The sequence below is a fragment of the Lepisma saccharinum genome, chromosome 15, assembly GCF_977018435.1.
Source record: "Lepisma saccharinum chromosome 15, izLepSacc3.1, whole genome shotgun sequence".
Classification (NCBI taxonomy): Eukaryota; Metazoa; Arthropoda; class Insecta; order Zygentoma; family Lepismatidae; genus Lepisma; species Lepisma saccharinum.
In genome coordinates, this window is record NC_139243.1 from 79,804,677 (window position 1) to 79,830,929 (window position 26,253).

The 26,253-nt window shown below is 39.9% G+C and overlaps 1 protein-coding gene across 5 annotated transcripts in view; it reads left to right on the plus strand.

Moving 5' to 3' along the window:
- Window positions 1–26,253, plus strand: part of drn (zinc finger AN1-type doctor no) — a 70,190-nt gene that overhangs the window by 23,672 nt on the left and 20,265 nt on the right. Inside the window, exon 1 of one of the 5 annotated variants that reach the window (XM_083137073.1) lies at window positions 3,106–3,603. The exons of 2 other annotated variants lie outside the window; for them this stretch is intronic. The gene's annotated coding sequence lies outside the window, so the exon portion shown is untranslated. Of the gene's footprint in view, window positions 1–3,105; window positions 3,604–9,456; window positions 9,476–24,371; window positions 24,522–26,253 lie in introns of those variants that run through there. 2 more of the 5 variants (XM_083137074.1, XM_083137072.1) reach the window with 2 other exon arrangements.

Below are 26,253 nucleotides of genomic sequence, written 5' to 3' on the forward strand. Positions count from 1 at the left end.
TATGCTGCAATATTTTTATCACATTTTGATCCTCAAAAACATCCATGCCCAGGCCGGGGTTCAAATCCAGGGCCCCTGGCATCGTAGCGCGATGTGCTAACCACTCCGCCACAGAGGCCGGCGAAGTTCAGAATGGAATATTCACTAATAGTATTAACTAAAAATGTGATAAACATATACTTTAATATGCCTAAATTTGAGTATCATTATGGAGGAAGAAGGTAGCAAACCTGATTGATAAAATGAACTCTGTAAAAAGTTCCAGTTATTGCTTTTCTTTCTGGGATGGGAAGAAAGGTTCCGGCACTATTCAAGTTGATATGTTACCGTGTTGTTGTTAATGTGTTCATCATAACAATTACTCAAAATTGTGTTATGTTCATAAACGATGATGCATCCAAGCATACACACACACACACACACACATGTTTTTCTCTTGTTCGTTTCACTGATTGATTTGCTTTGTTTTACTCCTCTTTTCTGCAACATTTGGCTAATCGCAAAGATGAGAACGAGTGATGATATGATGAAATTGATGAAGGGACATACAAAGAATGCCCAGGCCGGGATTCGAACCCAAGACCTCTGGCATCGTAGGCATTTCTCTTGTTAGAATAAAATGTTATTAGTCGTCAACTATAATAAGGTGCCAGTATGGAGTACCGGTGTTGAAAAGCAGGGGGAAAAACCACTGGTCATAACTCTCCCTTCCCCCGTAGTCTGATTGTTGGGTACACCAAAGTATGTGCCTCCTCAGGGAATGCAACCCTGAAAACTGATACAGCATTACCTATTACACCCTCAAGGAAGAGTAGAATCAAACTGTTGGACAAATATTTTAGATCAGAATATGTTAACAGAAATGTTAAGTGGCGTTTGATTGTCAACAATTCCCTCTCACAGCTATATCTGGAGCAAGGTCGCGCATAGCATCAGAGAGGGGGGGGGGAGGAAATACAGTGGGCAGAGCGAAGCAGTACACGCTGCTGTGAAGGTTGGTAACTGCAGTCGCTTACTCTTTTCCAGGCAATCCATTTCTCTCTCCAGTGTTCATTGGTGGAGCCATCTCACGTTACTACTTGCGCAGAGACTTGTTTTTGTTTGCTTGCTCCAGAGAGAGTTGGGACAGGGTGTAAAGCAATACAAATTGAATGTTACGATACATTACTACTAGGGGAAAAATGTATTTAATTTCTAAAATATGTATTTTTAAACATAACCTGAAAAAACCCAGTTTTACCCGGGTTGGGTATTTCGAAGGAAAAAAACGGGCAAAATGCCAACCCTGTGTCTTGTCGGTGAACTTAGAATATATATCAACAGCTTTAGCTGTATTGTGCAAGACTGGGCACAACAATCAACTTCACGATTCAGTGTTCATCATTATTATTACTTTCATATGAAGAAATGGTCGAGTCTGTTTCTAGTGACACACCGTAAGACGATGTCTGCACAGTGGGAGTTTTGGCCATCCACTTTAGGGGGTGGATGGCTAACATTATTCATACTTCCATTACGAAAATTATCACGGGCAGCACATATCGTCCACTAAGAATGTAAGTGTTCTGCATTCAATTTTTTTTTCAGAGAGACCTGTAAATTTTGACATGACATGACATATTTATTGTACCTTTGTCACCACTGCCCCGAAAGTTGGCATCAGCATTGCAAAGGCTGATATATTGAAGCTTCTCTAAAAAGGAAGTGGTTGTTTGGTTAGTTACTTATGCAGTAATTAATTATTAAAATCTGAGACAGAGCAACTGCACGCAACATAAACTTTGATTTGAGAGTGCAAATGTTCTGTCTACCAGATAGAACACTGCATTTTTAGCCGATTAGATAGTTGTTCTTTAATGGATATGAAACGATTTTATAATAACTTTGTCGTTCGCTAGCAAAGTAAAATAAATTCGATGATTCAAATACTATGATTCCACTATTATTCAAAATGTTTGTCTGTTAAAAGCAAAAGTAAGAACTGAAGTCCACCATCCAGCAGCACTACCGCTTCTAAGCAGCTGCCACAAGTGCTTAGGTTAGAATGCAAGTTTGCTTTGTGTTTGAAGTCCACTTTTATGCACGGATAGACTAATTGGGACTGGACATGCAGTTCAAAGTTGAAACCGAACCACTATATGCCTCCATCGGATATCGAACCTGGTTGAATGCAAGTGTTTGTCTCATACTCAGGTGGCACTTGTGGTTGGATGAGGGAATTTGTCGTAAGGTTTCGCTGTTGAAGTTTGCATTCTCGTGGCGGCTGCCAAATTTTGTAGATGAACCAAAAACACACCCAATATACCAATATTGGGTGTATGCAGACATCAGATTATAGCAGAGATGAAACGATTGCATCCTGAATAGACCACAGCCAAAATATCTCTATAGATCATTTACATTCTCAAAGTACGATAAATTTATGAAAATCTTCGGAATTTGGGTGGATCGTTAAATGTAGGATTTGCCATTTTAAGTTCTTGTTTACGGCTTGACCCTTGTCGCTGCAGGGCTCACGGTCACGGGAGGAGAAAACTAGCGACTTCGCATTTTAGTTCGTGAGTTTTGCGGGGGCATTCTTATCTTGGTCAAGTCGTATCCAAATTTCAATACTATGTTTATTTTTGAGTTACTTCGGTGAAATGTGTGTCCGATAGCTTGCATAAAAGGCTAGGACACTTTTGTATGTCCAGTGCCTTGGCATCGCTTCAATCCATACCATAAGTGAGATTTACCGCTAATAGCAAGTGCGGTGGGGATTCCCTACCCGGGGAGTTCTCTGCGCAACACGTCACATTACTGGGTAATCACCCGCGTTGCAGAGTTCCCATGAGATCTGTAACCAGGGGTTGAGCGGACGTCATGTCAAGAGTTCCCGGTATATTCGTACGTAGGTGTTATGACTAAGATCAGTGACCTTCACGTGACGTCGTTTTGTCGGCAATGACTCTCAAGAAGTTCCGGTGACGAGAAGGAAACTAGCGGCCTCTAGGGTGCTGATCAATAGCTCGCGGCTCGCCGGCCAGCCTCGCAAGCGTTCGGGTCCGTTCGGCAAACGTCGGCTGGTTCTCCCGCAGCCCGAAGCGAAATTGGTTTTGGCCGTCGTTCGTTGCCGAGCTGCTGTACGTGAGCAAGAAAGCACGCGTCCGAGGGATTGATGCAATCGAAAGGGCTTGCAACGATGTTACAGCTGTTTGTTTACACGCTGCCACAGCCACGGTGCACGTTGACGAAGTGTAGGTGACATAGGCTATAATATTCGGCCGGTAGGTTTCACCACTCCGTGGACTGGAAGGATCTTGCTGACGCTGGTGCATTCTTGGCAGCATCTACATGGTTCCCGTGTCGTGGCTTCCGTAGCAGGAAGGCGGAGAGAATACGCAGAATTTCGACATCGCGAGTGAGTTAACCTTTTTCCTAGTGTCCGGGAGAACGTCTTTTGTGTGCGAGAAGCTGCAGAGTTCCATCTCTGTTTCGACGTAGTTGCAGTGCGAGAGGTTAGCGGAAAGGATAACCTTGGATACAGCCAAGTAAACAGCTGTTGAGGCCTTCATCCTTGGGAGATCTGTCGCAAGACTGAAGCTGGCTGCTGCAGAATTTCGAGTAAGTAGGACTTTGCCATTGCCGCTGTTGAAACTTTCAGATTTCCATCATTTTACGAAACGAACGTCACGTTGGAAACATGTTTTTGCTCTCGTTTTCATCTGTAATTCCTGATTCAAGTAAATGGGGAAGAAAACATTATTGTAGAGGATGCTTGCGTGTATTGAGTATTTCGTAAGTCGTGAAAGATTTGCGTTTATAGTGTCGTGTGTTGTATTTGCTGGTCGGCTGCCACTTCTTCCAAGTCGTAATTTTCATTCTGACGCAAGAAAGTGGAATATTTCTGAACAAATTTGCAAAGCGTGAAAATAATTCAATTAACACCTCGCTGTTCAGATGCGTGCTAGAATTTACTTCAAAGATGTGTGTTTCCGAATTGTCCATTTCCATATTCAGTTAACTTATTTTGCACAACGCAAGAAGTCCCAACAAAATTATGAACAAACAGAATTAGTGCTTGATCATCCCGTGTAAGCTCGTGGGATCTAATAGAAGAAAGTGAATTCAAAATAGAGTTGGAAAATATTTATCCACGTATCTTTCAACTGCATTAGACCACTTAAGTCACTGATTGTGGAGGTTGATTGCAAATGATTGAAAATTCGATGGTGAAAGTTGGGTGTTCGTTTGATCTCGATTCCGTGTGTTCAGGTCTCGTTCGTAAATGATTATTTTTTGTCGCGAGAATGTAATTTTTCTTGGATACACTTTAATAACTCAAGATTTACATATGGAATTACATTGTAACGCGTTCGAGCAGTTTTAATATGTAAGTTTTCCTTGTTCAACGGTCTCGAGTTTGCTGCGAAGGGATTTTTATCTTATCGAAGATTGGATGTCGAAGTCTTGATTAATCGTCGTTTCGAAAGTATATTGCGATGACTTCTTTCTTTTGGACTGGTGGCACGTCTCGTAAACTGCCTGTGCAGAATTGCCAACGGTCAAAACAATAGCAATTACAGGCTTAGTTCTGATGATTCTCGAGAACTCCTTTGTTGGCTTTTCTGTTGGTCAAAGTTGCGGCAGCGTTCGCATGAATCAGGTGAGCTCTCCCAAGGTCGTCTTTGTGGCGTTTCGTGTGAAGGGGAGCCTTTGTGTGGAGCTGATGGCTGGAGGTGATTGCATATCCCGGTCTCCCTCCTCCGTCTGACGATGGTTGTGGAACCAACAATTTGAGGGAATTCGCTAAGCAGGGTACCGAACGCAGTGGCGGCGCCAGGATTTATAGTCTAAGTGTGCGAAGTTTAAGAAAACTTGGAGCATGCATGCACGCTTTGGTCACTACATCAAGTAGCAATAAACTTTCAGTAGGTTTCTATGATGATGATAATACATATGACTACTAGTGGCATGCTTAATTTTTTTGCTTGCTTTGATAACAAGCACCATACGTTTTGTAATTGAAGAGATCAAAGCTTGTTAAAGGCAAGTCAATGCAATACATAAGAGTTTTACGCTTCCAAGAAATTTGTCATGTGAAATTCAAAAAAGAAGAAAAAAACATCCTAGCTTTTACAAATAATGCTCAAGAAAAAACAATTCTAAACAAAAATGTTGACGAAAGACAACAGCCGCTGATTTTTGTACAGACTTCTGCCAGTAGAAGAAAGTAAATACGTGATCGTCTAGATTTGGAGCAGTAACTTAACGCTTGCATGCAATAATAGCAGACTCGCTGCAATAGCTGACATTCGATGTTTGAGATGACGACATGCTTTAATAAGTCATGTCATAGTATGCCACTGCAAGAATTAATAAGTGTTTCCCGTGAGGAACCTCCTGACTGAACGTTTAGACTCGGTAAACCTGCACTGGCGCTCTGCAAAAATCTATCAGCTGGTTCGTAGAAACTTTCACCAATTGCTATTTTTGCTTCACCAGGCTGTCTATACGCTCACTTATTTCTTTGGAACTGCTCAACACGCAAATCGAAATCTGTCACGAAAAGATAGAACCAATTCAATATGTTACAATCAGGAGGAATTTATCGTTGTTATGGAATTACAATTTATGGCACCCTTTACTGGGAAACAACCGTGCATGTTATATTACCCCATTGTTTGTGACCGTTATTTGGCTGTAGGAATTTCAGCGTCCGTGTTAATGACTCCACAACGCAAAGTTTCTCTTGGCCATGCATGGCTACTTCGAATGAAACTGATAATGGAAAGAATACTGATGCCTCTGATATAATATTTTGAAATAACAGTAACTTGTTACTTTCTGAAAGTTACTTTGTTCAGGTAACAACGAAACGAAATTAACTGTTGCCCTTACAGTAACTTTTATGTATGTTTCGACAGTAATGCACAAATTATAGTGGAAAAATTACAGTAGTCTTCTTATATACACATTTGCTAGAAGTAAATATTTTGCGTAATATATTTATTTTTCAAGTATAAGGGCTTAGTTTGAATTTTCTTACCAGAAATGAACATATGAAGTTGTTAGTGAAACTTAATGTTACTTTTAGATGCTAATACCGTCTTGTTGGGGTTTATGCATGCTGCACGTTCTGGGAGTGTTTGTCCAGAAAAAGTAACTTTATTACTTCGTAAACTAAGTGTAACTCTGTTACTGTTTAAAAAGTGCCTCTCCAAAGACTGCTGTACAATATCTTTATTGACTAAGATTGGTTGTTTCAACAGTTGTTGAATTAATTATTTTTCTCCTTGCTCAAATTGCACGGGGGCCTCTCCGATGGCGCAGTGGTAGCGTCATTGCCTTGTAAGCAAGGGGTCCCGTTTTCGAACCCGGTGGAGGTACATAGTGGTTCGGATCCCACTTTAAACTGTGGGTCCAGTACCGATTAGCCTTACTGTGCATAAAGTGGACTTAAAACACCAAATCAAATTGCACGGACTTCCAGTATTACATTTTCTTGTGGAATTTCACACATCTGATCCTGAGCAACCTTAGCTGAACGCTCTGTTCTGTGAAAAATATTTTTTTTTGTCAAAATTTGGTTCGGAATTACTTGATAAACCTTGCCTAATTTTGGAGACCTAAACCCTCGTGACTGATCTTCAGCACGCCACACATTCCATTTCATCACTACTCTAGGGGAGAGAATATTTACCATGCTGCTTCTGGAAATAATCGTAGGGTATATTACTTGTCTACAGGTAATCTAAGTTCGTTTTCTGTCAAATGGCACATTATACTTACAGTTTTCACTGTTCCCGATTATGTTGTAATTATCATGCCAGCATAAGTGGCACTAGAATGTGGAGCAGAAAGAAGCCTGTGGGGGCATGGCGGAAAACGTTAAGTGTACTCTTCAGAAAACCCGAGGATTCAGGGCTCAAGGCTGTCCAATGGTGGGCTTCTGCTTTCTCTGGTGCATCTTCTTTAATGACACGTTTTAATTCGCTGTGGAAGTTTGCTGTAATATAGGCTATGTCTCTCTTGTTAAAATTGGAAAATAGTTTGTCCCACTGTATTGGAACATTTTAATTTCTTAAATATCAAATACAGTCAGTATTAACTTGTTTTATGTTTGAATCTGAATGCAATCAGATCTTTTTGAGTCTGGCATTCGTATGTTGCAAAGCTCTGCTTCAAAATGTTGCCGAATTCGCCCACGTAGCACACTGTCAGAGAATCATCACAAATTACATTGTCATGCGTGTGATTAAGGTCCTCCAACGGACAATGTAGGTACTGTGTGCAAAAGATGGTCCGAATTTTTATTTTAATCTGCCATAACTAGCTAGATCTTGACTGCAAAAACGAAATTTGGGTCCGGTAACAAAAGCTTTTCCTACAGGTTTTTGTTGTGCAATTATCAACAAGCACGCAGCTCACAAGGAGAAAATAATTTGTGGAACAAAATAACATGCACCATTGTTTTAGTGTACATACGAGGCTTGTTCATCTTTTACCCCTAACACTATAATTCCAGAATAAAGTCATTCTTATGTATGTTTGTGTGTGTAAAAATAAGGTTCGTGGCATCAGCCCGATGTTAAACCATATCGGCGTATTTTTCCATTTGGTGCAACCATAGGCGTTTTTACGGGATCGGGAAGCTGGCATGGTATTTTGAATGCCATAATGTGTAGGCAAATGGATCAAAATATTTACGATAACTATGTTTTTCATGAGAATTAAGCTCAAAGGGAGGGGGGGTTCTGATTCCCACACCCCCTCCCCACTTCGGTGCAGCAATTCTGGTGCTGTAAGCGCAGCTCCAACTTGCTTGTCCCTGGCAGACAAGACGTGCGGGTCGGTTTTGCCTGTTGTCAAATCACATTCGACTTGCTCCCCGCTATGTGCAAAACATTTCGAAACTTGTTTTCCTTGTAGGAAGTTTTCCCCTTGCATTGCGCGCTGCTGCTGGTGAGGAGTCGGCAAGTTGGACCGGGCAGACGGCTGCTGCTATATGCGTCTCGCCAGGGCGAACAGCCTGCTACAACTGCGGGCCCCGTAATTTTAGCAACAAGAGTGTCAGCCAGGAGCGAGTGAAGGAATAGGCATCAGTGTTGCCAACCCTCGAAGAGGAAATATACTAGGTTATAATAAGTTGTTTTTATAGAAATTAAAACAGGAGTAACGCTCAGCTTCTTCTACAAAATTCTGACTTATAAGGAACCGTAACAAAAAGTACTTCATGCATAGAAGTAAATTCTTGTTAGAGGAGTACACCCACCTTCATAACTTAACACCATTATTGTGCAGGAATTGTAGCATTTGTAAGGTTTCTACAGCAATTAGGTTATTTCAGAAGAGTCTGTCGTGTATAACAGTTGAGGTTTTTTGTGTAAAACACTGTCGAAGACACTATATTCTTCAGGTGTTTACAACCGGATTTACTTGATTCAATATGTCTTAGTGGTTAGCACAGCACACTACGACGCCAGAGGTCTCTCCAGCATTCTAGGCTACAGCAATAGAAGCCTTCCATTTGTCATCCTGGACAAGATCAATCCAGTCTTTTCCATCTTTACCTATTTACTTTAGGACCATGTTGACTTTATCCCTCCATCTCCCAGTTTCATCATATCACTCATCCTCATCGTCGCGGTTGAACAAATGTTGCAGGAAAGCGACGCTAAATAACGAAAACCATATCAAATTGACTCTATATATAATCCTGGTAAGCAGGTCATTATTTACGAAGGAATCCAGGGTTAAGTTACTGATACCCAGTTCAGAGCCGCAAGGACGTAAATACCTCGTTTTTGTAATGAGTTTTTGCTTTCATTTTTGTTGACAACAGTCCGCCGAGTCCTGTTTGGTTTCGTAGTAGCTATCGTGTAGAAGGAAGTAGCACTTACGACATGTTCGCCAGTTGTTCCACAAATAAAGCAGACAGAATTTTTGTTACTCTATCTATATGGATAATTATCATGGTGACTAAGAATTGTGCTCAATTTTGATTGGGCGAAGATGAGTGATTACACGATGACGGTACAGTTGCAAAGAATGCTCGTGCCCAGTCCGGAAATCAGACCCGGGACCCCTGACGTCGTAGCGCACTGCTCTAACCACTCCGCAACGGAGGTCGGCTGCTAAATCTTGGCTTCAAGGTGCACATTCTAGACTTAGTAAAGTTACTTGGGGTTTGGTACCACTGTCCGTGAGCGAGGGAAGGAACATTGACAACGGCCTGTTTCTTGTGAAAAGCGCATGACGTAGACGTTGGCTTTCGCGAGCACTTTTTCCGTCCTCCACCGAAACGCACGGACAAGTGCTTCGATCACAGACCGCAGCCGGCGACACGCGCGTTTTGCTTGTTGCATATTCGAGAAATCAGTGCAGGTTCATTTCGTACATACGCTGGTGATATAATCTGACCGCCGTGGTGCAGAACAAAAGAAAGTGTGTGCAAACTTCGTGGGAGAAAGCAAGAAAGTGGTGTTGGTACCAGGTAATTATCACTCGCGTATCGCGTTCGTGCTGGTTTCCACAGCGCCCGACCTATTTAGCCGAAGCATCTCATTCATAATCGCCTGTTGCATTGCAAACGTGACTTACGAATGTGAAAACGTCACATGTGAGGCGCCTCGCTAGCTGATAAGAAGGCGGGTGATTGAGTAATATCCGTTTGCGCTGATATTAAAGTGTTTCTCGTCAAAATCTTGAGCGTCAGATTGTTCTCAGAATAATTTGGCAAGCTGTTTATCTGAGCTTCCACTGGCGTGGTTTTGTATTAACTTCGGTTCAAATTTGACCAGGATTGGCATGTTAAACGTTTAAAACACATGTTCATTTTTCTAAGAAGTATTTTAAACTTTTAATAGTATTGGATGAAACAGTTTTGTTCCGCACGTAGTTGTTAATGCCAGTACTTCGTTGCATTCACGATAAAATGTGATGTTTCGGATAACAAAGTAGGTACTACGTCACTAGTGGGGCCTGGCAACAGTGGAATAATTGAGACTTCTCGAACAGCCTACATGCGAGATTTGCAAGTGACATGAATAGGTATTTTAAGAAGTTAGTGAAGTGTTTAATTTGTAATTCGAAACACTGCCCTTCCGTGGATGATTAGCAGATTCCTTATCAAACCTTCTCGGAAAACGTCTTTTTGGTATGTTATATTTCTAACACTTTTTTTCTTGATTAAACACTGTTTAAACAATCAAACATGTTTAAAAGAAACAGCTTTATTTATTTTAAAAAAACAAATTTTGCCAACACTCCCATAGACTAACGTTTCTAACTTAATGTAACTAACATAAGTTTTTCATTGGTTGTATTGGGTGTTTGCGAAGAAACTAACTGGTGTAATCGTATCAATTTCGACATTTTATAAGGCGCATTCCCATTCTAAGTTGCGAATGCAAATGTATTGACGATTAAAGCTATTTTTATCTAGAAAAGTCGTGTTTGTGCCTCCCAGCATGTTCTCAACCCATTGTTGAACAGTCGCTAATCTTTATTGTTGGCTAATAATTGACAAACTGAATGCAAGTCAACTCATAAGGGAGGGGGGTTATTGTGACGTACTGTTCTTTCTTTCAGAAAGTAAGGGAGGGGGGGTATTGTGCCTTACTGTTCTTTCTCTATTCGATTATTTTTAACTGTCGACAGATTTGAGGTATGCATCATTTTTCGATACAAAAACTTCCTGAGGTGTGAGGAAAGAACAGAGGCGCAACCACGAATTTTTGTCTGGGAGGGGCAGGTACCAGGATAAACGTACCAATAATAATAATAACAATGACATTATTATTATATATAATAATATCAGTAATAATGACATTATTATTATAATTTTTTGAAGTATAATCAAGAAGTTTTGGTACCATTACTGTCAATCTTTTATAATAAATCTCTTCAAAGTGGTTATTTTCCTGAAATTTGGAAAGACGTTTACACAGTTCCAGTCATTAAAAACAAAGATGGAAATTTATTGAAAATTATAAACCAATAACCATTCTAGATGGAATAGGGAAAATTTTTGAACGTATAATTGCCGATTACATTGAATTTTCGCTCAAACAATATATACATGTAAATCAGCATGGGTTCATAAAAGGTAGATCTATGGTTACAAACCTTTTAGTATTAATTGACTCTATAAGAAAATCTTCTAAAAGAATCTCAAACTGATATTGTATTTATAGACCTGACTAAAGCTTTTGATTCTGTTAATCACAAATTGTTACTACATAAACTTGATATATTGGGAATTTCCCCAAGGTATTTGAAATGATTTCAGAGGTATGTAATGAATAGAACGTTTAGAGTGAAATTAGGCCAAACAATATCCAATAAGGCAAAAATATCTTGTGGTGTACCAAAAGGATCTCCTCTTGGTCCTATTTTATTTGCAATTTTTATTAATGATCTTATATTTAGTGTAAAAGAATAATCCTGTCTTTTATATGCCGATGATCTAAAAATATTCAGGGAAATAAATAGATCGGACGGCATAAAATTACAGGATGATCTTAATAGATTAGTGGTGTGACATAAATGGTATGCAAATTAATTTAGCTAAATGCAAACTATTGAGATGTTCGAGATAAACAAATTGTATTGTTTAGGTTTGTATTTGTTCTAGTCATAAGGATTTGGGCATAATTCAGTGTGGTATTTAAGAAATTTTCAGTGGGGGGAAATTCTACTGACTGTCTAGGGACAGCATGAGATAATGACTTTATGCCATGTAATATTTCCTCCATGGATAAAATTTATCAAGCAGAAGGGGGGGGGACAAGTATCCAGAGGGGGAAATTCCCCCATCCCACTACAAATACCACCCGGGGCAAATTATTGATTCTAAATTGCTGTTTGATGACCATATAATTGAAGTTTGTAAAAAAGCTAGAAAGGTTTTGGGTTTCATATTTCTTAATTGGACTTCCTTTAATATAACGGAAACTTGTAGATTCCTATATTTATAGTTTAGGTTCGACCATTAGTGGAATATGGAAGTGAATTATGGAACGTAGCATCAAATAGCCACATCGAGAAAATTGAATCAATTCAGAAATTATTTATTAGGTTACTTTGTATGAAAACGAAGAAATGTTCTCATGCAAATAATTTCATGGGGCGTCATGGCTTTCTCTCTTTCACAACTTTTTTTCATTTAGATCATTCGGCGTCCTTGGCCGACTGCCGTCCCTTAGCTACGGCTCTGAACTTGACGATACTGTGAAAAGCATACATTGCGAGCGAAGCGAACAAGACAATTTTACGAAATGTATTTTTATGTGCACAAACTTTGAAATCGACAGGGTAATTGCTCCTCTGTACCCCCCCCCCCCGGGCAGGTGCCCTTGGCCATCAATGTTTGCTCCCCCTCTATGTGCCCCTAATAGAGTGCAAATAATATCACGGGCGCAAAGGCATTCTTTCTTTCACAACTTTTTTCATTTAGATCATTCGGCGCCCATTGCAGATTCCCGCCACTCCCTAGCTATGACTGAACTTGACGAGACTGAAAAAAGCAAAGATTGCGAGCGAAGCAAGCAAGAAAATTTTACGAAATGTATTTTTATTTGCATAAACTTTGAAATCGAGGGGGCCAATTGCTCTTCTGTGCCCCTGCAGGTGCCCTTGGCCGTAAACGTTTGCCTCCCCTAAAGTTGACTTCTGTCGAAGATTGGGAGGGGGAATGCCCCCTGCCCCCCTGTGGTTGCGCCACTGGGAAAGAAGTTAATAGGTATCCAGGCCGTTAACTGTTGCGTAAATCGAAATGTAGAGCGATTGTGAAGACCCGGGAAAGTGAACAGTGTGGCCAGACATGTTGAACGACGTACTGCAAATAGAGGGGTCTAATTGTAGAAAATATATTGTTGATGTATGCCCTTGTATCACATTCATCCAGTAGTGGGTGTTTATACCAGTTGACGCTGGTTTTTTTTGCGAGGGAGATAATGTGTGCGCTTTGAATTGGAATCTATTGGTGAGATGATCCATCACTTCGTTGCATAAAATTCTCAAACATGTGATTAGACACAAATAATAATAATAACATGAACTTCTAATGTTGTGATTGTGTAAAGCCTAAAATTCAAAATCTCACGTACAATATTTAATTCTTCCGTAACATTGACAACCGCAATTTCGTAATGTAGGCATGAAGAAATTAAGAGATATTTTGTTATGGTTAACTTTATAAGCGGATAGATTAATTGGAACTGGACCTACAGCTGTATAGTGAGATTCGAACCAGTGTATAATGAGCCCCCAACCTTCCCATCTTGATAGAAGGCAACAGCCGGCGGGAGGGCCCAAGTTAAAAAAGAATAATATACCGGGTGGCCAGAATTAAGGTTACCCAACTAGCCCTCTGTAGCCTGTTTGAGGCATCGTAGAACTCTGAAATTTGGTGAATCCACTATGCAGACCATGGGAAAGAGGATGGCGATAAAAAATAGTTCAATTTTCCGCCACCAGGTTGAAATGTGGCGCTGTACTTCCATGATGGGTTGTAATAATGACGTAAACTGCTCCAATTGGTTATGGATTTGCCGTTACCTTGCAATCTTGCATTAACGAGAGATTATTTTCTCGCAACTTTCAGCCACTAACAAATGTCTTTCTAATTAATAACTCAGTTAAATCACTTAACGTGATACATTTCAACCTGGTGGCTGAAAATTGAACTATTTTTTTTCTATCGCCATCCTCTTGCCCATGGTTTGCATACTGGATTCACCTAATTTCAGAGTTCTTCGATGCCTCAAACAGGCTTCAGAGGGCTCTGAGTTGGGTAACTTTAATTGTGGCCACCCGGTATTTATATATAATCGGTTTTCAAAGTGAAAAATATCTTTTTCGTTAAAATGTTCTAGTCTAAAGTAATAGGCTAGCCCACAGTGTGTACAATTGCTATAAGCTTGAAGTTATAGTTTTCATCCTTTGTTTCTAGGGTATTTCAGGAAGCTTGAACCCAACCCAACCACTCTTCTAGCATACTCCCTTTCCTTCCCCGATGTATCGGTATCGGCCGATACCAGTTGGTTGGAATTTATTTACTGATATTGGCTGATACTTTGTCGGCATTTTGGTTTTTCAAGGACTCTGCAAAAATGCCTCGCTACAATTTCGCAGTGTTCAATTATCCTGCAAGTTATGCAAAATTCGATGATTATTTTTATTTTGCACCAGTTTTGAGTGAAAAAATATAATTTTGTAATAACCAATATGCAATTTAATAATCTGATGCAATTCTTGATTATTTTAAAGGCTAACTGTTCGTATATTGATGCAGAGAGTTATAGTGGAATAGTTGCACACAAATATATACCAATATTTTGAACAACTTACAATTTTTAAGTATCGATATCTGTTCGAAGTGGTATCGGCTCAGTCCTACAAATCAGTCAATCAAAAGTAATAAATTAATTCATTTATATATATTTAAATATTTTAGTAATTTACTTTTGTAACATATTAAATATATACACACAAATTATATATAACATTTGTGTACATTAAGATCAGCGTTGGCAACCTCCAAATAAGAAAAAAATACTGTTTAATCTGTGAAATTATGCTAAATGCTGATTAATTGTGCCAAGATCTGTAATTATAATAATAATGAATTATTACTCTTTATTGATAATTAGAGATGACTTCAACATTGAAGTACAGAAAGTTTGAGACGATTCGTCGATTACAAAGCGGAACACTTGTTTTATTGGCGCCCCACAACTTTGTACCGATTTCTTACCATGAAATGTTCCTCGCGAGGTTAACTTGGAAGAATAAAGAAAAGATGAAGGGAAGAAGGTGTGATTGGACCGGAAATGAGACCTGGATATAATTTTATTTTTAATTTCTCAAATTATCGTCTTTTGAAGTGAATTTCTTCCTCCCAAGTTTGCAAATTATGCTAGATTTTCCAATTATGCAAACATAGAATGCTAGGTTTAGCATCATTATGCTAGGGTTGGCATCGCTGATTAAGATCGTCTCCTCCCCCCACCTGTCTTCAATGATTTTGCACCCTGCCTGAAGAGCAAATGACTACTCGCGGTTCATTTTGTGCCCAGGTGCTCCTCACTTCCGTACCTGTTCAGCCGATGTCATATTTGGATGGAGACAACCTCTCGTGCAAGTGGTCTTTGTCCACACCCGGAATGAACAAAGAATGAGAACGGCCTTGCTGCTCGCTTGGTGACCTTCGTCTTGCTAAGAAGTTACAGCGGAGCAGCTGGATGGAGGTTCCAAGACTTCGCCACTCCGTTGGGTTGGAATTAAACTTTCTCACTTCGTTGCATTACGCTGCGTACGTAGCTTTTGCCGCAATAATGACAGGCTCGGAAAATGATTTACGGTTGGCAGTTCTTGATTCAAGAGTTCCATCTGTCCCAGACCCCGAGAGTAGAGAGTCCCATTACCACGTCATGCTTGCAATGTGCTGTCGTGGGTGTCACGCGTACACACGTGCGCGCGCACACGCAGTTGATATCATGGTATCAACGTAGGAATTAACACTGCAGTCTTGTTTGTCACCGAGGCAAACGATATTCATGCGTAGATGTGGCCGTGTATCTATTAATAGTTACATCTATACATGTACAGTGGAATGCACAACTACTGTTCGGGAAATTGTCCTGGTGCAGAGGTTGTCCAGAGCTTGTTTAAGAGTTTTGTTTCAATTGTTGAAGCTCGCATGGCTTAAAAATCATAGAAAAAACATGGTGTACAATTTTCTTGGTAATTTTATGCATCCCACTCTGCACCTTTCTTGCTTTCGTAATTGTAAATACTCAGATTATATGCGTTTTAAGAGACTAGTTATACCCTTTCTCTTGGAGCACTTCTCTCCTGCTATCTCCCTCTCTTCCAGGGTTGTTAAAGGGTCCAGGATCCCATAAATTGTAATGGTTCTATTGGGTTCCGCTGCAGGACCGGAACTTTTTTTCTCGCACAATTTAAATTCGGTCCAAGGTGCGTATTGTTTAATTGAAAAAAGGTTCCTGAACCGTATTTTGATGCAAAAAAAATGTTCCTGGACCGAATTGAAATACTCTACAGATAAAAAGGTTATTTACGGTCCAGAACCTATTTACGCTTCCTGATTTTCTCTCCTGGACCGGAATTGAATTGATTTAAAATTCCTGGACCTTTAACAACCCTGCTCTCTTCTCTTTCAGGAAAGGATTTTCAACTTTTTGACAAAATTTCTCATTTTTTCAAGAATTAGCACACAGCATGCGTCTACATTCTTATTTGTGCAATCGTCCATATTTGACTCCATATTTTGGTGAAAATAACTAAATAAGTCCACTTTATTGACGACGACAGGATAGTTTTCTCTGATCAGCAACATTAATTTGGTAAGTGAATTTTCGTTGGCATGTTTGTTCCATTTCGAACACCGAAAAATTGCAATCAATGAGAATATTTCCACTTTTATAAATTTGTTAATGAAAATTGCTGCACAAACTAAATTGACAGTGGTGCCAGTCAGTCAACCTCCAAATTTGAAGCACCCCCCCCCCCCCTTCCGGTTAGATCTTTTGGTTTCTCACCAACGCTGGCATGGGCGTCGCCAGAAATTTTTGCGGGGGGCCGGGCAAATGAAGTTGAACAGTAGAAAAATAAGTATTATCACCACGGTTATAAGTGTGATTATACAATAATTATTAATTATTATTATTATATAAATGGGGAGACTCGATCCATCAAACCAGCACAACTATTTTCTATTATTTCTTTTTCATTTTATGCAGTTAGTATCTGAAATGCATTTTCATATTAACTTTTGCACGTCTCGTTCAAGAAAAGGCTTTTAAATGTTAGGGTGATATTTTTTCTTTTGTAACCTCTCACCTACAACTGAAATTATTAGAATTTTGAAAACTGTGGAACCATCTGTTCTTTGCATGGAATGGTAAAATATAACTTTGTTCCTGTATTTTTCATTCAATGTTTTCGATCCATACATTTTTACTTTGACTTTTCTGTTCGTCTGTTCGAATACTAACTAAATTAACTTTATTTCTGTTCTTAACAATAAGAGTAACAAACTTTCGGCTTTCTTATATCTTTAAATGAACGATGTCAATTTCCAGGTCCAACCCCTCCCCCTCCCGACGCCCATGAACGCTGACGAGAAAGAATTTTCACTTATCTCTGGTGAACCCCCAACGCCGGGCACCAAGTTCACACCCGCAGGGAATGCAGTAACTCCGTGTACTGACTGGAAGACTGAGATCCCACCCAAATTACCGACTTCAACTATGTCAAGTAAATTTACATTAATGTCGCAATTTTTCAGCGGGCCTTTTTTTTCCTGAAGCTGTAAACAGGTTTCATCTGGAACTCGCTACGAAGTGTGTGCGACCGAAGTAGGTCACTCGGGGAATTTTTCTACCAATTTTCCTGCCACCGTATTGTTTTAAAGCTACGTAGTGTCGAGCAGGTCTTTTGTAATCACTTGTGCGTTGCAAGGAATTAACGAGCGAATCATAATTGGAATTGCGTAGCGTGTGTGCCTGGCTCCTACAGCGGCACAACGTCGTAAATGGAAAGCGAGAGGCGAGTTCGGCCATGCAAGTTGAAAGCACTTGTCGTAGGCGCACTTTGGATGGTTCCCTCAGAACCACTGGCGTACGCACGGTTTTTTGGGGGGCTGGAATTGTAAAGGGGGGGGGTCGATATGCACAATAAGATATTTCGAACTTTTCGCTCTCATAAATGACAATCGGAGGCATTTTAAGGGAAATTCAGGTACTTTACTATTATACGGACTACCTCCAAATCGTATTCCGCCAAACGATTCCCACTTATGGAACCTAACCTAACCGAATGACTCCTGCTTCCGAGGGGAATGCAATTTAACGTAGAGAAATGAGGTAGTCCGTATAATACTGAAGTACCGAAATTTGTATTTACCACTGTTTTTTCCCTGAGTTCTTCACTGATATTATTTTAATGTTAGATTTTCTCAATTTCTGAGAGGGCTGTAGACCCTTCAGCCCCTCTGCGTACGCCAGTGTCCAGAACGCAATATCTTGCACATTGATTCTAACCAGTTACTTCCCCCACTGCATAATGTTTAGCACAGCGTTCTACTACGCCAAGAATCCCTGGTCCCTTGGTCGTGGGTGTTCTTTATTAGTGGCCCTTCATAATTTTCAACTATCACCACTCATTCTCATCGTCGCGATTAGCCGAAAGTTGAAGAAAAACGACGCTAAATAACAAAAAGTCAAATTATTATTCGGAATTCAGAATTCGCCAAACTGATAATATTGCACCAGAGGGTGCTTGTCTTGTCGGTTCTATATTTTTCATTTTTTTGTGTAGCCATGTTTTTTTGGTTACATATACATTTAGGGAAATTAGCTGTTCTCAACGTCCACTGTTCACTTCCTCTTTCGGTGGACGAATGAAACTGATGTGATGAAAATAATTGATTGAGTTAGGTCATTTTACTTCGCTTTTCTCCACTTTGGCTAATAGCGACGAATAGGGTGAGTTACAATATGATAAAGTTAATGAAGGAACACTCAGAAAGAACACCCATGACGGGAAATGAAACCCGGGACCCCTACTAACCAGTCCGCCACGGAGATCGACGTGATTAAAATAAGTTTTTGGACCAGGGAAATCTCGAGATTTCGCGGCAGCTGGCACGAATTTGGCCTGGGGAACATTATTAAAAATTAAAGTCCTGTAATCTAAATTATATTATAAACAAATCTACGCACTGCGAACCACCAACCCCCCAGAAATTAGCGGAATATTTTACATCTCTTCAGTAAGTACATATGTGAAATTTAATTAAGGAGATTTAAGCCAGAATAAAACTTTAATTTAATTTAAATTATAAAGATAGGTACATATTATTACTTAAGATGAATTATATTAAATTATAATTAGAAATGATATCGCGAAAATTTCCCCCTAATAATCTTTCTCACTCTCCCTGCTGTGCGAAGAAAATGTTGGTTTTCCTAGATTTTCCAACTGAACTGTAGTCTGAAATTTTAAACATTATCATGGTGAACCCGAAAATTGCATTTTCGAACATAAGAATATTGTACCTTTAGTATGTGCAGCAGGGGAAATATTTCTTATTGTGTTACCCTCCATATATTGTCCTTTTTTAAAAAAGAAAAATGTATTTTGATAGTCGTGTTAGCTTTGCTTCACTTTTAGATGTGAACAGATTAAACTATACCAGTGGTTCGGAAATCTTCTTGGATCGAATATTTGCCACATTCGCACAGTAATATATTAGGCCAGTTTTGTATAGGGTCCTGCTTTCCCAGTATAATCATTGGGGTGGGGGGTGAATTTTCGGTTCACACCATTTTGAGAGCCGCCCTTGTAGAGCAATGAGCTACGTCGCTGTGTAATGAGCATTGAGCAGTCAAGCATCTCCTTGAAGTTTCACCATCCATTTTCCTAGTTTCTGGGAAACTGTCCCTTGAATCATCTTTTTTCTTTATTTTAATTTTTTCTACTACCAATGTAATTCTAAAACCACTTTTTTTTTTACATTACCCATAGTGTCGTTTCTATCAACCCCATTTCCTTACTAATTACAATTCTTCACACTATTTCCATAGTAATATTATCTACCGTCTCCATACCCACATTTCAAAGCCTACAACTGTCCTTGGCTCCTATTGAAGACCGTGGGAAAATGCTATTTGTTCTATTAAAGGGGAAGCCCTATCTTGAACATTCTGTAAATAATTTTACTATTGTGACTTATGCAATTTTTCTATTAATACCTGTTTAGTATACTGAAAACAATTTCTGTTATGGCTTTATCCGGATTATCCCGTAGAAAACTATTAATAGATAATTTCAAATCCAGATATCTTGGTTTCATCAGTACAGATCATTGATTAATCGTTCATCCCCATTGCCATGATCTATTAAGAGTATAAAAACTACTAAAACATATAAAATACAATTCAAATTGAATACAGTCATAAGCTGGCCCTTCCCCATGGCGTAATGGTAACGTCGTCTCCTTGTAATCATGGGAGCCCGGGCTCGATACACGGTGGAGGCACATAGTAGATTGGATCCCACTTTAAACTGTAGGTCCAGTCCCGATTAGCCTTGCAGTGCATAAAGTGGATTTGAAACAAACTCAAACATAAGCTGTTGTAATCTGATTCCAAGAGGGAGGTGGATGTATTTTGGGGGTCTAGTGTGTTCCCTCCCCCCGAAAGTCTTCCCAAGTACTAAAATTGAGTAATACAAATATACATGTTTAGCATGCTTTGAATGACAGTGCCAAAAAAGTTTTTGCACACTTCTACTAATAATATGCATGAAATATTAACTTTGCTTTTCATCACCTGGACTTAACACCCTTCTTTTATTATTCATTAAATATTAGTTGTTTTTTTTTACTTTACATTAATTTCCTTACCAGGACAGTTGTTTTTATTCAAATTATATTTAAGTGTGCTCTTATATATATTCTTATGGCGTCTTTTCACTATTCATAGGTAAAAGGTAAAGTTCTCCGTCCATACAGCATCGTGCCATAAAGGCGCATTTAGGGGATGTGGGGGTAGGGTCCACACATTCTTGATAGCGGTAGTTTTCGAGGTGATGTGATCAGCACCACGCTCCTGCCACCTTCACCCCCCAAGAGGGGGGGGGGGTGATTTGAGACTGGGTGAGCCCCAGAACCGCTTTATGCGGGGACAAGGCCGGAAAAATGCCCAACTTTGATCACCCAACCTCGGAATCGAACCCGGGTCGTGGCAGTCAGACGCCCTATCGACTAGGCCACTATTCATGGTGTTTTCTCGAATGTTTTTAGATTTTTGCAAACAGCTGGTCTCTTCCACCGTGTGTGAGGAAGCTTTTAATACATTCTGACTTTTTTAACGTGGTGCGCTTGTTTTGTGCAGGTCTTTTTACAACCTTGCACTTTTAATTTTTCCCAAGGGGCTTTTTACACCCCTTGTTTTAATTTTTTTCAGTCAGAATTTTAGATAAGGGGAGATTTCCCCGTATACATAGAAGGGTGCAAAACGGCCTAAAACTTTTAATTCAATCAATAACGGTATTAATTAATTTAAATATTATGAATATAGTTATACACGTATTAAGTATAAATATATTATTGTTATTGGTTCGGACCCCCCCCCCCCCAAATGTATTTCTATACACGTGCCTGATAGGAAGATAGGCTTGATGCAATCCTGATTGCATTCACTCTTTGTCTTTCAACCTTTCAAGAGGCGAGTATTGACTTCCGGCCGAACAATGCTCCCGAGATACCCGAAGAGCGAACTCCTCCAGCTGCCGATGACAGTCGGACGCGGAGGTGATGGACCAGTGTTGTGTTGCAATGGTTGGACGGGAGACAAGTGCGAAGGCAGTTTAGTGGATATTTATATTCAGCGCACGTGGTGCGGGGAATAGATTTTGAGGTCGATGTCCGTAGAGACTTTGATTCCCGTGGACTCCGGTGGTCGGCTGCGGAAATAAATGTCGGCCGTAGAAATGGCTGTTTGGCTCCTTTGTCAGGGAGCTTGGGGTTTGGCGAGGTCAGCGATTATTTTGTAAACCACGGGAACGCTTGCAACATCTCCTTTAAGCAAGCGGCGGGAGGAGGAGGGCGGGACTCGCGTGTGGAGTGCGTTGGTGATGTTCCGTTGGTTCCAGCTGGGAGGATTTACGGTGCCCCCGGTTACAACGGAAATCTTCCATATATTTTCTTCCCTGCCACTATTATACTTATTTTCACACCACCTCGCTTTAAGCTGTGCGTATAGTTTCTATGTGGACTTGGAAAGTGTTAAATATCCACGTGGGTCCTATTCGTTACTGCGGAGTTTATTCCTAACGAAACCTAATTGTCATTTTCTTTGCCATCAGTAGTTTATCCACACACACACCCGCCCCAAAATTTACTCCACACACCCCTAAATTTTTTCACAATCACCAAGGCCCAATTTGTGGTCATTTTGGCTCTAAATTTACCCTTACACGCCCTAAACACGAACTTGCACCCCCCAGGAGGTAAATTCTGGACAAACCCCTGTTTGCCTCAATTATTTCGACCTCTGTCGCGGAGTGATAGCCCAGTGCGCTACGACACTAGAGTTCCCGGGTTCGAATCCCGACCTGGGCTTTCGTTGAATGTGTCCACTCATATTCGCGATTAGTCAAAAGTGACAGAAAAGGGAGGTAAAATAAACCAAATCAAATCAGTCAACATCGCATCTTTACCGAAAGATACACGAACTCCTGCCGAGTTCCACCATCGTATTTTGTATAGAGACCGTATGGTATTCCCGATTACATAGTGGTTGCGTAATGTGTCGTGTAATCGTGGGTTCTCCAATTCGTTTCCCGATGGATGCAGATCGCACAGTGCTTTGGATCTCACTATACAGCCTTGGAGTGAACATGTTTTCGAAGAGTCCAGCGGAATTTTTGAGGTGAAAATATTAGGCCCACTTTAGACACAAGCATTTCCTGTAAAGCTTTTGCTAGCATGTAAATGCTTCCAAAAATCTTGTAGCATTTTTTTATAGCAGGCAATACTTTACACGTGATGTGGAGCTCGCTTGTGATTGGTTATCCTCGCGTTGTACGGTAAGGGGAGACCCTTAAGGTTCTAAGAAAATTGGATCTCAGTTATCGTACTAAGTTTAAACACCTCGGTGAAGCGCCGTATTTCGTCTTCTGACGTCATGTTAAATACTTTCATGTAGTGTATTTACGCTAAGAGAACCTATGCCTAACAAGCCTAACCACGAAATCATTCCGTGCTTGGGTCAGAAAGTGAAATACGGCGCTTGACCGAGAAGGTTTTTTGGCTTACGTGCGATGAGTCAAAGGTAAGAAAGTTTTAAGACTATAAAATATGGCGTGTAATATTATGGAACTCGATCGTAGCTGAAATGTTAAGGAAAATGCTTTCGTCTACAGCAGGCCTTAGTTAGTTTCACTTGTAACATTATCATAAAAATGAGTAATCCTGGTTTCTACTCTGTACAGTCGGAAGAAAATCGCAGTTTTTATGCAATCATTAAAACATACCCTAAAAGTTCGTATAATTGCATTTCCTTTTTGGCAAATAAACCAGTTAATGGTAAAACTAGATAACCTAGTGTAAGGTTGTTTTTCAAGGTAGCTTGCAAGTTGTAGAAATTTCATCATGTTTTTCAAGAAGCACGCACCTATATAAAAAAAAAAAATAGCAACAGCAATTTTTGCCTGACTAGATAATTATTTAAATTACGAAACACCCTTGCATGATTTCAATTCTCTATTTCTCAACCGATTCAGCAAATGAAAATATTCGTGCATGTGGTGTTAAATCCACAACGTAATGCCCAGTTGGTTCTCAAACTTCCAGACTGACAATAAAGGCAGAAGCATATTTTTCTTCGTGTAGTGATTATTGTCCTACATGAAATGTCGTGTTAGTAACTTCTTAAGTATGCTATCGCCATTCCACTGCATTTATTCAGGACTGAAGTGAAGGTGAACGCCCGTATGTTTTTTTGCCGACAGATAATTTCCACAAAGCGTTTTTTTAAGTAATGTGAAAGGAGCAGTATTGTGCGCATTGTAGATAGCTTCGATTCCAAAACCCGAGGCTATAATAAGGAAAGGGAGGAATATAATTCTACAGGCTTGCCTATTAATTTTGATTGCACATCGTCTTGTTTTGACGTAGCTGTAACCACCATTTTATGCAAGGCAGGAGGGAACAAATTTACGCAGCGTGAGAAACCAAGCTTTTGAAACAATGACGAGGTAACAAGTGATTTTTATCTGCTGACGCATGTTCCTCACAAACGGAAACGCGCTCCACCTTTTACAAGTCTCACTAGCAATGTTGCCATTTCAGCTCTTTTGGAGCCAGACTTTGCACACTCGTTTGGCTCCTAAAATTTCGAAATGCTCCAAAGAGCTTTTTTGAAAGTGATAACAGTAAGTGTTTTTGTAAATTATCATCACCAAGGCTGCCCGCAGGATCTTTTCTCAGGGAGTAACAGTGCTCATAGTGGGAAAACCATGAAGTGATGCTTTCCCCCAGTTAATAAAATCCTCATGAAACCCCCACCAGTAAGATAATTGGCATAGGCACTTCGTCTTTCACGGCACCCCTCGTCCATGTTTTTATTCTATAGTATCATCATTCGAATTACGTGAAATCGGGGGGGGGGGGGTTAAGGCCCCCACCTGCTCACCTTTGTGGGCGCCCTTGATGATCACTTTAAATTTACCCTAGGATGCAGTTTAAAGCGCCTTCGAAAATCCAGCTCATTGAAGGTCAATTTTAGCACCTTTTAACTTAGCTCTTTTATGCAGATCGGGTTTGGCAACACTGCTCACCAGCTGGTTAAGGCGAAGTGTTGATAATGATGTTCAGTAGTGTGCAAGTCAGCCTTGGTCTTAGTGTTGGGAGTGGTTCGGTATCTTTTTATTTCACAGCTCCACTACAGTTTGGTTATGATAAACCCCATTCCTTGTTAACAACTATGTGTTTATTGGAAATGTTGGTGAGTATACATGTGTGGAATTATACGCTTGATTGTGTACGTTAAGAAACTACCACGTAGTTGCTGTGTATTGTACTTGGATCCGAGTACAGAAGTTCGCAACGTAAATTCTTGTGTGCTTTTTAATCTGGTGTGGTACTTAACCTGAAAGCGATTTTTACGATGTATGCAACTCCTATCGTCGTCTTGAAGATACAAATTTGCATGGTATTGTTCCGTTTAGTGTGGTTTCTTCAACCTTTGTGTGTAAAGGCTCTAACGCCACGCCAAAGTAACTTCGAGGAGAGAAAAAATGGGAACAGATAAACGCAATTTTCTTCATGATTGCGTTTCAGGGATAGGTTGTATCATGAAGGAAGCATTTTACTACGCACCGACCTTTGTGCTATCACGTCATATGCGCATGCTCATGACTTGGTAAACAACAGCAAGGACGGTTGAGCAAAACGAGAAGGAGTCCTCGCGGAATATGATGTTTCAAGGACTAGTTTCTTCTGGAAGGAAACAGCTGATACGAGTTTCTGGCGCCGACATGAAGGACGTCTTCTAAAATTTTTCAGTTTTGGTTGCCCAGAATGAAACCTCACATGTTATGTGCAATTCTAAATAAAAGATTTCCAGAAACCTAATATATTTCAGAATGAGTTGCTCAACTTAATGCTTACAACAAGTATCTTACTTGACTGATCCTTTTTATTTTAGTAAGAGTAATATTTTATCACTTTGAACCTGGGCAAGGGTTACTTTGTATTAGTATGCGTGCAAAACTAAGAGCCTTGCACTTTCCACCCAAATTCTTGAAAACTGTGGATTGGTAGTGGCCAATGATATAAACAGCTGAAATAGATATTTTGCTCACATAAATCTGGTTGGTTGTCATTTACCAGTCACAATTATTTTTATTTTGTTATTTTTCCACATTACATGGTGGAAGCAATTTCAGTTAATATAAATCAAAGCAGGAACTTTTTGGTTTGAGGTTATATGTAGCTAAGGCTGTCAACCTACTTTGGTACTACTTTACTATACCTGAGACACCTGGGAATAATTTCTTTCGCACTTTTTTACATTGCTAACGTACTATTCTGCATTCCGGAACACTTATTTAGGTGAAATAATTGAATTTGTTAGGAAAGTAATGTATATTTCTGAAATTTACGAGTACTTACTGTTCTTGTTTATTTCCACACACAACATGGCAATAGCTTACCGTTGATCGTTCCTTGAGCCAGAAAAACCATTGACGTTAGCCCAAAAATTCACGATAGCCCCACAAACCATCACGGGGACGAGGTATGCCTACCAGGTTAGGTTAGGCCTGTTAGGTTTGGTTCCATTAGCACTCCTTTCGTTCAATTTAGCATATACGGACAATACGAGAGCGTATTGTGCTCTCATGCAGGAAGCAAATGGCGGCAGCAGCAATAGCGCGTCGGAAATAGATTTTCGTACAAAACCACATGCATTCGCATTAAAATGAATCAAAATTACATTCCCGAACATCAACAACGCTACAGAAAATGATTTGCGTAAGTACTTTCTCCTGTAAATTTGAAGAAATCTATCTCAGGTATAGTAAAGTGTTACCCCTACTTTTATACTCCTCAACATGTGTTATGAATTGTAGAAATATGTAGTTTATCATGTTTTCTTGGTAGGTGGAAGGACTAGATATAAGAAATATTTCAGCTCACAATATTTAGCCAACGAAAATTTTGTCGATTTATTGTGG